General features: G+C 37.4%; 1 protein-coding gene across 1 annotated transcript in view; it reads right to left on the reverse strand.

The window, feature by feature from the left end:
- Nucleotides 1-3,748, reverse strand: part of slc4a2a (solute carrier family 4 member 2a) — a 38,329-nt gene extending 34,581 nt beyond the window's left edge. Inside the window, exon 1 of the mRNA XM_042427659.1 lies at nucleotides 3,686-3,748. The gene's annotated coding sequence lies outside the window, so the exon portion shown is untranslated. The remainder of the gene's footprint in view (nucleotides 1-3,685) is intronic.
- Between the last annotated feature and the right edge of the window lie 12,072 nt (nucleotides 3,749-15,820).

Raw genomic sequence — 15,820 nt, forward strand, 5'->3', positions numbered from 1 at the left:
CTCTAACCAGCATGTAACTAACCAACATGTAACTCTAACCAGCATGTAACTAATCAACATGTAACTAACCAACATGTAACTAACCAGCATGTAACTAACCAACATGTAACTAACCAGCATGTAACTAACCAACATGTAACTCTAACCAGCATGTAACTAACCAACATGTAACTAATCAACATGTAACTCTAACCAGCATGTAACTAACCAACATGTAACTAACCAGCATGTAACTAACCAACATGTAACTAACCAGCATGTAACAAACCAACATGTAACTAACCAACATGTAACTAACCAGCATGTAACTAACCAACATGTAACTCTAACCAGCATGTAACTAACCAACATGTAACTAATCAACATGTAACTCTAACCAGCATGTAACTAACCAACATGTAACTAATCAACATGTAACTCTAACCAGCATGTAACTAACCAACATGTAACTAACCAGCATGTAACTAACCAACATGTAACTAACCAGCATGTAACAAACCAACATCTAACTCTAACCAACATGTAACTAACCAGCATGTAACTAACCAACATGTAACTAATCAACATGTAACTCTAACCAGCATGTAACTAACCAACATCTAACTAACCAGCATGTAACTAACCAACATGTAACTAACCAGCATGTAACAAACCAACATCTAACTCTAACCAACATGTAACTAACCAACATGTAACTAACCAACATGTAACTAACCAACATGTAACTAACCAGCATGTAACTCTAACCAACATGTAACAAACCAACATCTAACCAACCAACATGTAACTAACCAACATGTAACTCTAACCAGCATGTAACAAACCAACATCTAACTCTAACCAGCATGTAACTAACCAACATGTAACTAATCAACATCTAACTCTAACCAACATGTAACCAACCAACATGTAACTAACCAACATGTAACTAATCAACATCTAACTCTAACCAGCATGTAACTAATCAACATCTAACTAACCAACATGTAACTAACCAACATGTAACTCTAACCAACATGTAACTAATCAACATCTAACTCTAACCAGCATGTAACTAACCAACATGTAACATGTAACTCTAACCAACATCTAACTAACCAACATGTAACTAACCAACATGTAACTCTAACCAACATGTAACTAATCAACATCTAACTCTAACCAGCATGTAACTAACCAACATGTAACTAACCAACATGTAACTCTAACCAACATCTAACTAACCAACATGTAACTAATCAACATCTAACTAATCAACATCTAACTAACCAACATCTAACTAACCAGCATGTAACTAACCAACATCTAACTAACCAACATGTAACTAATCAACATCTAACTCTAACCAGCATGTAACTAATCAACATGTAACTAACCAACATGTAACTAACCAGCATGTAACTAACCAACATGTAACTAACCAGCATGTAACTAACCAACATGTAACTCTAACCAGCATGTAACTAATCAACATGTAACTAACCAACATGTAACTAACCAGCATGTAACTAACCAACATGTAACTAACCAACATGTAACTAACCAGCATGTAACTAACCAACATCTAACTAACCAACATGTAACTCTAACCAGCATGTAACCAACCAACATGTAACTAATCAACATGTAACTCTAACCAGCATGTAACTAACCAACATGTAACTCTAACCAGCATGTAACTAACCAACATGTAACTCTAACCAGCATGTAACTAACCAACATCTAACTAACCAGCATGTAACTAACCAACATGTAACTCTAACCAGCATGTAACTAATCAACATCTAACTAATCAACATGTAACTAACCAACATCTAACTAACCAGCATGTAACTAACCAACATCTAACTAACCAACATGTAACTAATCAACATCTAACTCTAACCAGCATGTAACTCTAACCAGCATGTAACTAATCAACATGTAACTAACCAACATGTAACTAACCAACATGTAACTAACCAACATGTAACTAACCAGCATGTAACTAACCAACATGTAACTAACCAACATGTAACTCTAACCAGCATGTAACTAACCAACATGTAACTAATCAACATGTAACTCTAACCAGCATGTAACTAACCAACATGTAACTAACCAACATGTAACTCTAACCAGCATGTAACTAACCAACATGTAACTAACCAACATGTAACTCTAACCAGCATGTAACTAACCAACATGTAACTCTAACCAGCATGTAACTAACCAACATGTAACTAACCAACATGTAACTCTAACCAGCATGTAACTAACCAACATGTAACTAACCAACATGTAACTAACCAACATGTAACTCTAACCAGCATGTAACTAACCAACATGTAACTAACCAACATGTAACTAACCAACATGTAACTCTAACCAGCATGTAACTAACCAGCATGTAACTAACCAACATGTAACTAACCAACATGTAACTAACCAACATGTAACTCTAACCCGCATGTAACTAACCAACATGTAACTCTAACCAGCATGTAACTAACCAACATCTAACTCTAACCAGCATGTAACTAACCAACATGTAACTAACCAACATGTAACTCTAACCAGCATGTAACTAACCAACATGTAACTAACCAACATGTAACTCTAACCAGCATGTAACTAATCAACATGTAACTAACCAACATGTAACTAACCAACATGTAACTAACCAACATGTAACTCTAACCAGCATGTAACTAACCAGCATGTAACTAACCAACATCTAACTCTAACCAGCATGTAACTAACCAACATGTAACCAACCAACATGTAACTCTAACCAACATGTAACTAATCAACATGTAACTAACCAACATGTAACTAACCAACATGTAACTAACCAACATGTAACTCTAACCAGCATGTAACTAACCAACATGTAACTAACCAACATGTAACTAACCAGCATGTAACTAACCAACATGTAACTAACCAACATGTAACTAACCAGCATGTAACTCTAACCAGCATGTAACTAACCAACATGTAACTAACCAACATGTAACTCTAACCAGCATGTAACTAACCAAGATGTAACTAACCAACATGTAACTAACCAGCATGTAACTAACCAACATGTAACTAACCAACATGTAACTAACCAGCATGTAACTCTAACCAGCATGTAACTAACCAACATGTAACTCTAACCAGCATGTAACTAACCAACATGTAACTCTAACCAACATGTAACTAACCAACATCTAACTAACCAGCATGTAACTAATCAACATCTAACTCTAACCAGCATGTAACTAACCAGCATGTAACTAACCAACATGTAACTAACCAGCATGTAACTCTAACCAGCATGTAACTAACCAACATGTAACTCTAACCAGCATGTAACTAACCAACATGTAACTAACCAACATGTAACTAACCAGCATGTAACTCTAACCAGCATGTAACTAACCAACATGTAACTCTAACCAGCATGTAACTAACCAACATGTAACTCTAACCAGCATGTAACTAACCAACATCTAACTAACCAGCATGTAACTAACCAACATCTAACTCTAACCAGCATGTAACTAACCAGCATGTAACTAACCAACATCTAACTCTAACCAACATGTAACTAATCAACATGTAACTAACCAACATCTAACTCTAACCAACATGTAACTAATCAACATGTTTCAGTTCAGACATTTACACAGATTTTGCAGAATCATGTGATATTTACATATAAACCAGAGAAATGATGCTTCTTCAGATTTAGCTGCTCAGTGTTGACATGGACTCTGCAGGAAACAGCTGATCTGTGAGAGAGCGAGAGTGTGTGTGTGTGTGTGTGTGTGTGTGTGTGTGTGTGTGTGTGTGTGTGTATGTGTGTGTGTGTGTGTATGTGTGTGTGTGTGTGTGTGAAACAGGAAGAGAGTTGGAGCCTACCTCAGCGTCCTCGCAGCACTGAAAGAGAGGAATTATAATGCAAAGACTGAACCAGCACAGAGAACAGGAGGGGGTGGGGTGGTGGTGGGGTGCAGGGGGGGTAACAGGAAGAAAGAGGAGAAGAAAAGAGGAGAGAAGGGAGGGGGGGGCAGAACAGGAGTTGGAGGACAGACTGGAGAAAAGGTCTAACTCTCTCTCTGTTACAGAAACCTGATCAGCTGAAGGTCACCATGGCAACCAAACTGTCAGTCAAGGTTAGCCCCGCCTCCTGGCAGTACACACACACAGTGCTGCACACAGACTGATGATGTCACTGATCGTCATCCTCAGCATCAGCATCATCATCACCTGTGTGATGATGATGCTGAAACTCACCTGTCAGCATCATCACTCTTCTGTCTCCTGCTGCATTAAAGGACGAGTTCACAGTTTTTCAAGTGTGTTTCTTGCTGTAATCATTCCTCCTGTTCATACTGACCATTAGAAGATCCCTTCATAATGACCTTACAATGGAAGTGATGGAGGACAAAATCCACAGTCTGAAGCTAATATGAAGCTTCAGCGTCCAAATGAGTCAAATCAAGTAGATATCTTTCAACGTTACAGTCTTTTTAGTGCCAAAGTTCCTCTTTTTGTTACTATACTTCCACCTGCAGCTCAACAGGGAAACACTGTCCGAGGAAACACAAAGAGGGAATTTGATGCTAAAAAGACTGTAAATGTGTCAGATATCCACTTGATATGACTAACTCAGACTGATGAAGCTGAATAGAAGCTTCACACAGACTTTTAAATGACTGTGTGGACACACTGTGGATTTTATCCTCCATCACTTCCATTGAAAGCACATTTGAAGGATCTTTAATATCCAGTATGAACAGGAGGAATGATTACAGACACCTGACTGCTGGTTTAACACACTGGGAACACTGGAAACACTGGGAACTGTTATTTAAAGTCCTTTACAGCAGATTTTAGAAGGGCTTTAAATTTGATTTTATAAAGATTATTATATTTTTATAATTATTAGTTTTTTAACAGTCTGCCTTTCATGTGTATGTATATTCTCATCGATACATCATTAAGCCTCATTATAAAGACATTTTTAAAAAGATCTTTCCACAAACGTTGGTGTCTGTCTGACATCACTCCCCGTTCATTTCATTCACATGTAACTTTATTGGCTAAATTTTATATTCATAAAAGCACATTTAAAGGTAAAAAACCAAACTTCTTGGTTTTCCTTTAATCCAAAGGTGGTAAAACTATTAAAAGTCTTGTTATGAGCTGTAACTCTTACTCAGTCTGTTTGTTTTTTACTTTATTGAATATTGTGTTTATGATCATCTTTTGGCAGAACAACATGTAATTGTTTAAATATGTCAACAAAGAAAGAAACTGAAATGAGTGAAACAAGCTCCTCTTCAGACTCATCATCATCATCATCATCATCGTCATGTGTCATCATCATCATCTATCAGATGTGGAGCAATGCATTGTGGGATCGTTAAGAAGTTTTTGTGTAGCAGACGTTACAGTCTGATCACAGCTGAACAAACTCTGCGGATGAAGACCATGTGATACAGTTGAAAGTAACAAACAAATGTTTTAATCACTGATGAATCGTTTGGTTGATAAAATGATTGAAAGTATTGGTCAAAGTTTCCGTCCTCAGATTATTGATTTAGTTTGATCCAAATTGTAAAACTCAAAGTTCTGCAACTATCACAACAGGTGCAATTCATCTCTGCTGAAAGCACATGAAGAAGTCAGTAAGTGGACCTTTAAAGTGTTTTCTTTCATTTGTCAATGTGTGTGTGTGTGTGTGTGTGTGTGTGTGTGTGTGTGTGTGTGTGTGTGTTCATACCTCGTCAGTGTGTTGACTCGTCCAGCGCAGAGACAGAAACACAGAAACGCACCATCTGCTGCTTTTATAACTATGTGTGATTAATTAACCTGTTAGCACAACAATAATTATCTAAAACACCCACAGCTTAACTTATGTGTGTGCAGGTATGTTTACGTGTAACTATGTGTGTGTGTGTGTGTGTGTGTGTGTGTATGTGTGTGTGTGTGTGTGTGTGTGTGTGTGTATGTGTATGTGTATGTGTGTGTGTGTGTGTGTGTGTGTGTGTGTGTGTGTTGCAGTATTTTCTCATGACATCATTAAATTGCAGTATCTGCTGAGAGAAAAGAGTTTGATCATGTGACTCAGTGTTGATCATCAGAAACAACTGTTTCCTGTCTGAGGTGTAAATAAACAGACCGAGTGAATAAACGATGACGTCATGAATCATGTGACTGAAGAGGAGCGATGATGAGGAGGCTGTAACCTTCCTCACATCAACACATGAAACTAACAGAAACGTCATATTTCCATCATGTTTTCCATCGTTTGAGCTCGTTGTTTCTTCTTCTCCTGCGACGGTTTAACAGCAGTGACTGTTTATCTGCTGATATTCACAACAACAACAACAACAACAACAGGATGTAAACAAACATTCAGGACGTTTCATACTGAACGTCTTCTGAGATTTGGTTAAAACTTGAGACACGTTTAGATGAAACTTCACTTGTTTGTCTGATTCATAAGAACATGAATGTTGAAGCATCTGTGACTGAACATGTGATATGTGACACATATAAAAGCTGCAACTAATGATTATTTTCTTGATTAATTGATTAGTTGTTTGGTTCATAAAATGACAGAAAATGGTGAAAAATGTGGATCAATGTTTCCCAAAGATGACGTCCTCAAATGTCTTGTTTTGTCCACAACTCAAAGATCTTCAGTTTACTGTCGTAGAGACGAAAGAAACCAGAAAATACTCACATGAAGAAGCTGTAAGCAGAGAATATTAGCTGCAGATTCATATTCTATCACTCAACTAATCGATTAATTGATTAATCGTTGCAGCTCTAATTCAGAATGGGAGTTTTTATGGCTTTGAACAGTTTCATTAGTTTTCACAAACAAATGTCAAGTTACAACACAGTAATAAATGCAGAGTGATCGCTACCTGTAACCCGTCATAAACACACGCTTCTCATTAACATGTATATCATGTAAATAAACACAGACTTTTGTACAAACACATCGTCGTATTTTTACTCAAACGTCCCCATTTAAACAACTTAATGACGTTCACAACCCTTCAGTTCATTAGTGAATTACCAGTACAGTATTTTTAAATGGAAACTCAACCAGTTGATGGCAGTAATGCAACATTAGAAGAAGAAGAAGACGGAGCGCCGTCATTGGCTCCCTGCTTGTGAAGTGAAGGGCAGCAGCACGGCTAGCTAACGAGCTTCTACTGTTCTGATGTCATTTTTATCATGAAGATGTGTTTTTTTAATTCACACTTTATTTATTATGAAAAGTCACTCAGAGCCTTTCTGTAGAAATAAACTGAACTAACAGATACAACATGCAGCCTTATAGAGCCTCATCTACATGTTTTACTTTTCCATCATGGATCATTTAATGCAAAATCATTCTCATTGAAATTTACAGATTTCATCCTGAAGAACAAAGATACTTCAGTTTCGCTGACGGGTTCCTCGTCAACTCGTACAGACAGAAAGTTTCCACCAGAGAACTCCTGAACTCTCAGCCGATGGCCGACTGAGAGTTCAGGAGTCGTGACTACGGATGTATCAAGAGAACCGGAAACAGCGTCGGAGGCGAATGAAGCAAAAAAAAATCACTTCTCATTGTGAAAAATTACCCGGACGAAACCACACCGAGCACGCTGTCAGTGGCGGTTTTAGGGAGGTGGTGAAATGTCATTGGCCACCCCAGATCTGATCAATCATTGGTCAAGTTCATCAACACAGTAAGGTGGGACAAACACAAGTCAATCAATGATGACAGCTGATCAGCTGATATATAAACGGCCAGTTTACCATTTCCAACCACTGTAGTGATGGTCAGCTGATCTCTAGTCAGCCAACTTATGACCATGAGTCAGAAAAAAAGCAGGTTTCTAAATCCAAAGTATGCGCCGGTCATCAGGTCACAGTGAGCACAAGCTTCCCTGAGACTGTGATTGGTGGAAATGGAAGAGCTAATGCACAGGGAACAGAAAACTGAATGGTGGCTGCATGTTGCTGTTGTAAACTGTAATGACATCTTTAGTTGTGGCTGCTCAGCATGACACTTTTAGTTTAATGTTGTATCATCATGTAAAAACGATGGATGCTAACACCAGTTATGATTTATTGATGTTTAAGTTGAAGCAATGTGACGCGTTGCACATCTGTATTTACACATTTTGATCACCTGCCATTCATTAAGGTTCGTTATGTCATGGCCCCCCCGGATACGCCACTGCACCCATGGAGCATGCTCACTAGAGACTTCTGCCAGCCGAGACCGCTAACTTCCAGTTAGCCCTCCGTCTAACTGGAACGGGGATAAAACGATTCAACCGTGCGGCTCTTTTAGATTCTCCAAATGTTATCGGACCAAATGCATCAAATTCTGATGATGAAACGAGTCATTTTGAGTTGTATCCACTGATTCACAGACGTCTCCTTCACAGTGTGAGTCTGTGGGAAAAAGTCTTTTAGCGTCACATGATGTTGTCATTACAGCCCGGCGCTGCTCCAGGGGGGCTGGTTGTGACGTTTGAGTGACCTTTCACCTTTTGTGGTGAGACAGAAATATGACATGAACATACTGGGATTTCTGAAAGCAGATCAAACCGCCTGCATCAAGACAGAAAGGTTGGATAATATTGGTCCTGACTGGGACCTGAACGCCATCACCTGACCAAATTAAACCAGCAGAACGACTAAAAGCACATTTTTATGGAATATGACAATGTATTTGTACAAATGTTTGTGTTGATTTACAAGTGATGATATATGAGTTATAAATTAGAGGCAGGTATTTATGACTGTTGATGCATATTTTCAAGTTAGTTTACATTTATTCAAATGATGTTTTACAGATACAATCACTCTGCATTTATCAGCGCGTTGTGTTTTACGAGACACGAGTCATGTGACATTTTACGCGTCACATGCTCTCAAAAGAATCCACACGAATAGATGGAAATATATTTCCATTTAAAAACTGTTGATGTACAAACGATGACATACGAGTGTTAAATTAGACGCACAGATACAGATTTACAGTTCATTGTGTTTTAGGAGTTATGAAACTACTGAGACTGTTGTGATCTGTGACTGTCTGGTCACTGAGCTGCTTACACAACATTTAAAATCTATGTTTTTATTGATTACTTCTCACTTGTTTAAAGTGTTTTATTGTCTGATTTTCAGAACAAAGAGTTGCAGATTATCTGCTGAGCGAACACTGATGTTAAAATGTAGATAAACTAATGAGCACAATAAATTAATATTCTCATCTTTTCATCAAAAGTCTAAAAATAACGTTTCAGAAGCTGATCGTCCACAGCTGTGTTTACCTCAAAATCCTCTAAACAGCATGTGTGTGTTTCCCACGGTGTGTGTGTGTGTGTGTGTGTGTGTGTGTGTGTGTGTGTGTGTGTGTGTGTTAATCTCCTGTTTTTGGTTTCTTTCTGCTGCTTGTTGACTGTCATCTTTCTGCTTTTATTCTGACATGTTCAGTAAACACAACAGGAAGTTCACCTGCGTCACGCTCTGTGGGAAACCAGGAAAACTCCTATCCCCCCCCCCCCACACACACACACACACACACACTAACTTGCAGCTGTCTTTCAGAGAGTGATGTTTGTATTCGTGTGTTATTGTGTTCTTTATGATGTACATGTGCATTAATCCTGTCAGCATGAATCAGTCGCCATAGAGACATTCTGGACAAAAACAACGAAGTCATACTTTTCATGTATATGAACTTTAGTCAGTGTGAGACAGACTGAGGACGTTGTCAGTTACAGTCTGTGAATGTTGTGTGGAAACAAACACGTCATGTTCATGTTACAGTGAAGTAACAACAAACATGTTTGTGTTCATTTGTCAGATTTGATTCTTTTCATCATCATTAACTCTGAAACTGCAGCAGTTTAACAGTAAAACACAAATAAAGGTTTAAATGATCCTGACTAAACTTTTCAGTTTGTTGTTTGCATGAAAGCAGGTTTCAGCTTCTCACTTTCATTAATATTATTTCATATTTTCACTGAAATTTATAATTTTACTGAGTTTTATTTTATTTCTTTGTGTTTGTCTCCTGAATGGCCTTAAATGTTTTCATGTAATGTGAAGAACGCTCTGTATTAAAGCTGCTTTACAAATAAAGTAACACAGGTATAATACAAGTATAACACAGGTATAACACAGGTATAATACAGGTATAACACAGGTATAACACAGGTATAACACAGATATAATACAAGTACAACACGGGTATAACACAGGTATAATACAGGTATAACACAGGTATAATACAGGTATAATACAGGTATAATACAGGTATAACACAGGTATAACACAGGTATAATACAGGTATAACACAGGTATAACACAGGTATAATACAGGTATAACACAGGTATAACACAGGTATAATACAGGTATAACACAGGTATAACACAGGTATAACACAGGTATAACACAAGTATAACACAGGTATAACACAGATATAATACAAGTACAACACGGGTATAACACAGGTATAATACAGGTATAATACAAGTATAACACGGGTATAATACAGGTATAACACAGGTATAATACAGGTATAATACAAGTATAACACAGGTATAATACAGGTATAATACAGGTATAACACAGGTATAACACAGGTATAATACAGGTATAACACAGGTATAACACAGATATAATACAAGTACAACACGGGTATAACACAGGTATAATACAGGTATAATACAAGTATAACACGGGTATAACACAGGTATAATACAGGTATAACACAGGTATAACACAGATATAATACAAGTATAACACGGGTATAACACAGGTATAATACAGGTATAATACAAGTATAACACGGGTATAACACAGGTATAATACAGGTATAACACAGGTATAATACAGGTATAACACAGGTATAATACAAGTATAACACGGGTATAACACAGGTATAATACAGGTATAACACAGGTATAACACAGGTATAACACAGATATAATACAAGTACAACACGGGTATAACACAGGTATAATACAGGTATAATACAAGTATAACACAGGTATAACACAGGTATAATACAGGTATAACACAGGTATAATACAGGTATAATACAGGTATAATACAAGTATAACACAGGTATAACACAGGTATAATACAAGTATAACACGGGTATAACACAGGTATAATACAGGTATAATACAGGTATAACACAGGTATAATACAGGTATAATACAGGTATAACACAGGTATAATACAGGTATAATACAGGTATAACACAGGTATAATACAGGTATAATACAGGTATAATACAAGTATAACACAGGTATAACACAGGTATAATACAAGTATAACACAGGTATAACACAGGTATAATACAGGTATAATACAAGTATAACACAGGTATAACACAGGTATAATACAAGTATAACACGGGTATAACACAGGTATAATACAGGTATAACACAGGTATAATACAGGTATAACACAGGTATAATACAAGTATAACACGGGTATAACACAGGTATAATACAGGTATAACACAGGTATAACACAGGTATAACACAGATATAATACAAGTACAACACGGGTATAACACAGGTATAATACAGGTATAATACAAGTATAACACAGGTATAACACAGGTATAATACAGGTATAACACAGGTATAATACAAGTATAACACGGGTATAACACAGGTATAATACAGGTATAACACAGGTATAATACAGGTATAACACAGGTATAATACAGGTATAACACAGGTATAACACAGGTATAACACAGATATAATACAAGTACAACACGGGTATAACACAGGTATAATACAGGTATAATACAAGTATAACACAGGTATAACACAGGTATAATACAGGTATAACACAGGTATAATACAAGTATAACACGGGTATAACACAGGTATAATACAGGTATAACACAGGTATAATACAGGTATAACACAGGTATAATACAAGTATAACACGGGTATAACACAGGTATAATACAGGTATAACACAGGTATAATACAAGTATAACACGGGTATAATACAGGTATAACACAGGTATAACACAGGTATAACACAGATATAATACAAGTACAACACGGGTATAACACAGGTATAATACAGGTATAATACAAGTATAACACGGGTATAATACAGGTATGACACAGGTATAATACAGGTATAATAAAGGTATAACACAGGTATAATACAGGTATAACACAGGTATAACGCAGGTATAATACAGGTATAACACAGGTATAACACAGGTATAACACAGATATAATACAAGTACAACACGGGTATAACACAGGTATAATACAGGTATAATACAAGTATAACACGGGTATAATACAGGTATGACACAGGTATAATACAGGTATAATAAAGGTATAACACAGGTATAATACAGATATAACACAGGTATAACGCAGGTATAACACAGGTATAATACAGGTATAACACAAGTATAACACAGGTATAACACAGGTATAATACAGGTATAACACAAGTATAACACAGGTATAACACAGGTATAACACAGGTATAATACAGGTATAACACAGGTATAACACAGGTATAATACGGGTATGATACAACTATAACACAGGTATAATACAGGTATAATACAAGTATAACACAGGTATAACACAGGTATAACACAGGTATAATACAGGTATAACACAGGTATAACACAGGTATAACACAGGTATAATACAAGTACAACACGGGTGTAATACAGGTATAATACAAGTATAACACAGGTATAACACAGGTATAACACAGGTATAATACAGGTATAACACAGGTATAACACAGGTATAATACAGGTATAACACAGGTATAATACAGGTATAACACAGGTATAACACAGGTATAATACAGGTATAACACAGGTATAACACAGGTATAATACAGGTATAACACAGGTATAATACAAGTACAACACGGGTATAATACAGGTATAATACAGGTATAATAAAGGTATAACACAGGTATAATACAGATATAACACAGGTATAACGCAGGTATAATACAGGTATAACACAGGTATAACACAGGTATAACACAGGTATAATACAAGTACAACACGGGTATAATACAGGTATAATACAGGTATAATAAAGGTATAACACAGGTATAACACAGGTATAACACAGGTATAACACAAGTATAACACAGGTATAACACAGGTATAACACAGGTATAACACAGGTATAATACAGGTATAACACAGGTATAACACAGGTATAACACAGGTATAACACAGGTATAATAAAGGTATAACACAGGTATAACACAGGTATAACACAGGTATAACACAGGTATAATACAGGTATAACACAGGTATAACACAGGTATAACACAGGTATAATACAGGTATAACACAGGTATAACACAGGTATAACACAAGTATAACACAGGTATAACACAGGTATAACACAGGTATAACACAGGTATAATACAGGTATAACACAGGTATAACACAGGTATAACACAAGTATAACACAGGTATAACACAGGTATAACACAAGTATAACACAGGTATAACACAGGTATAACACAAGTATAACACAGGTATAACACAGGTATAACACAGGTATAACACAGGTATAATACAGGTATAACACAGGTATAACACAGGTATAACACAGGTATAACACAAGTATAAAACAGGTATAACACAGGTATAATACAGGTATAACACAGGTATAACACAGGTATAATACAGGTATAACACAGGTATAACACAGGTATAATACAAGTACAACACGGGTATAATACAGGTATAATACAGGTATAATACAAGTATAACACAGGTATAACACAGGTATAACACAGGTATAACACGGGTATAATACGGGTATGACACCGGTATGATACGAGATAGATGATACAGGTATGATACAGGTATGATACAGGTATGGTACGGGTATGGTACAGGTATGGTACTGTTGGGCCGTGCCTACAAGTTTGGCTATCAGCAATAATTAACGATTATCAAAGATAATCACCATATCAGTAGTTTGTTATGGTTGAAGGATTTGGAGTTCTTTACAGAGCAGGGGTTGGCAAAACTCATTCTTGTGCAACATTAAAACAGACAACAGGTATATCCAAAAGCATTTATTTAACAAAAGGGTAAAAGCAACACACAATACTAATCTAGCTAAGTGTTCCTATATACAAGTGTGAGTGTGTGTGTGTGTGTGTGTGTGTGTGTAGGGAAGACAATAGCAAGACGGCTGCAGTCACCTGGTGACTGAGCACATGGCATGCCGACAATTTGGCTGATAAAGGGAACTGCAGAGATAAAAGGCCAGACCATGTGGTGTCTTGAACCACATGTGCTGCCTGAACCAAAGTTTGCCAAACTAGGTTTTAACCTCTTAACTGTGTGGTTCTCTATTCAAGGCCAACTGGTGTATGCTAAAGGTGCCAGGTTAAAACAAGGTTAGTTGCATGTAAGGCCTAGTTACTGGATGTAACATGTGTTAAGCATGCTAACATTAACCTAGCGGTGTGGCTATGCAGTAACCTGACTATAGGCAACAAGGACATCACAACAACAGTTCAATGTATAACCTTAACCAAATCAATACACGTACAGTACATTGTTTGAGTTAAACATTCTTGCTTAGCCGTACTATGCTTCACTGTGGCTAGGCTATGCCCAGTTGTTACCAGTCCATGAAGGAAGAGATGCTTTGTGGTGTTCTGCTTTGTAGCCGGTGAATCCGTGGGTGAGTCAGGCTGAGAAGGCTTTGGCTCTGAAGCTGAAAGATGCAGGCGTTGCTGGGGAGACAGCACTCCAGTCGTGCAGAGGGCCCAGGTCACTCCTTGGTGTAGAGTTAGCGGCAAGCTAACTCCATTTCGCGGCTCCTGTACTTGTTAAACTGGCCAGCAGACTTGTGTGTTAGCTGCTGGCACAAGGAAACTTAGTTTCTGAGTCTTAGGCAGGCTCTCACGTCTTCTGCCGTAAAGAAGAAAGTGTGTGTCTGCTGTGAGCAGGCCACACAAGAGATCAGAGAGCTGAGAGGGGAATCTCTAGTTTTGATAACCTGGATCCATGGGTGGAGCTTCACACTTAGGGTGTGAACCCCCAGGGCTCAGGTTTCTTGGAGTCTTGAAACATGTGGTAAACTGTGGTCCATATGTAGTCCCAACAGTACGGGTATGATACAGGTATGATACAGGTATCCTGGCATCTGACTCAACCCAGAACCACAGATTTAAACATCACATCAGCAACCTCGTTGGCTCTTTGCACAGAAACAAAACCAGCTTCCCTTTGATTTGTAGGAAGAGGACTTTCCTGTCAGATTTGGATTATGGGATGTAATTTACAGACACGCTGCTGCCTTCAGATTGTGTTCATCACTCAGCCCTCAGGTTTATTACTGCTGATAGATACTCACCACTGTGTTCTTTATGATGAGGTCGGTTGGTTTCTCTGGCTGACAGACACAGTAACCATCAGTGTCTGTTTATCTATAAAGACCTGCTCAGATAAAGAGCATCATACATCACATCCAGGACTGATGTTGGAAGGACTTTTAGTGTTTGTGCAGCAGACTCGTGGAATCTCACACTGAACACACTTAAACCTTGTGGACACTTTAGGAACTTAATAACTGTCAAGTACCTGCCTGGAACTGTTGGAACTGATTTTGTCTGTCTGTTGTAATCTCACCATCATTGTGACCCTCAATGATTCCTCTAAGAATCTTAAATAAAGTTTGAATGAATGAATGAATTAAAGCAAGTCTCACAGGTAGAACATGAGACAGGTGAGCTGAACATGTGGACCATAAAGAACAAACTGAC

This window comes from Thunnus maccoyii, chromosome 12 (genome assembly GCF_910596095.1).
Source record: "Thunnus maccoyii chromosome 12, fThuMac1.1, whole genome shotgun sequence".
Taxonomy (NCBI): domain Eukaryota; kingdom Metazoa; phylum Chordata; class Actinopteri; order Scombriformes; family Scombridae; genus Thunnus; species Thunnus maccoyii.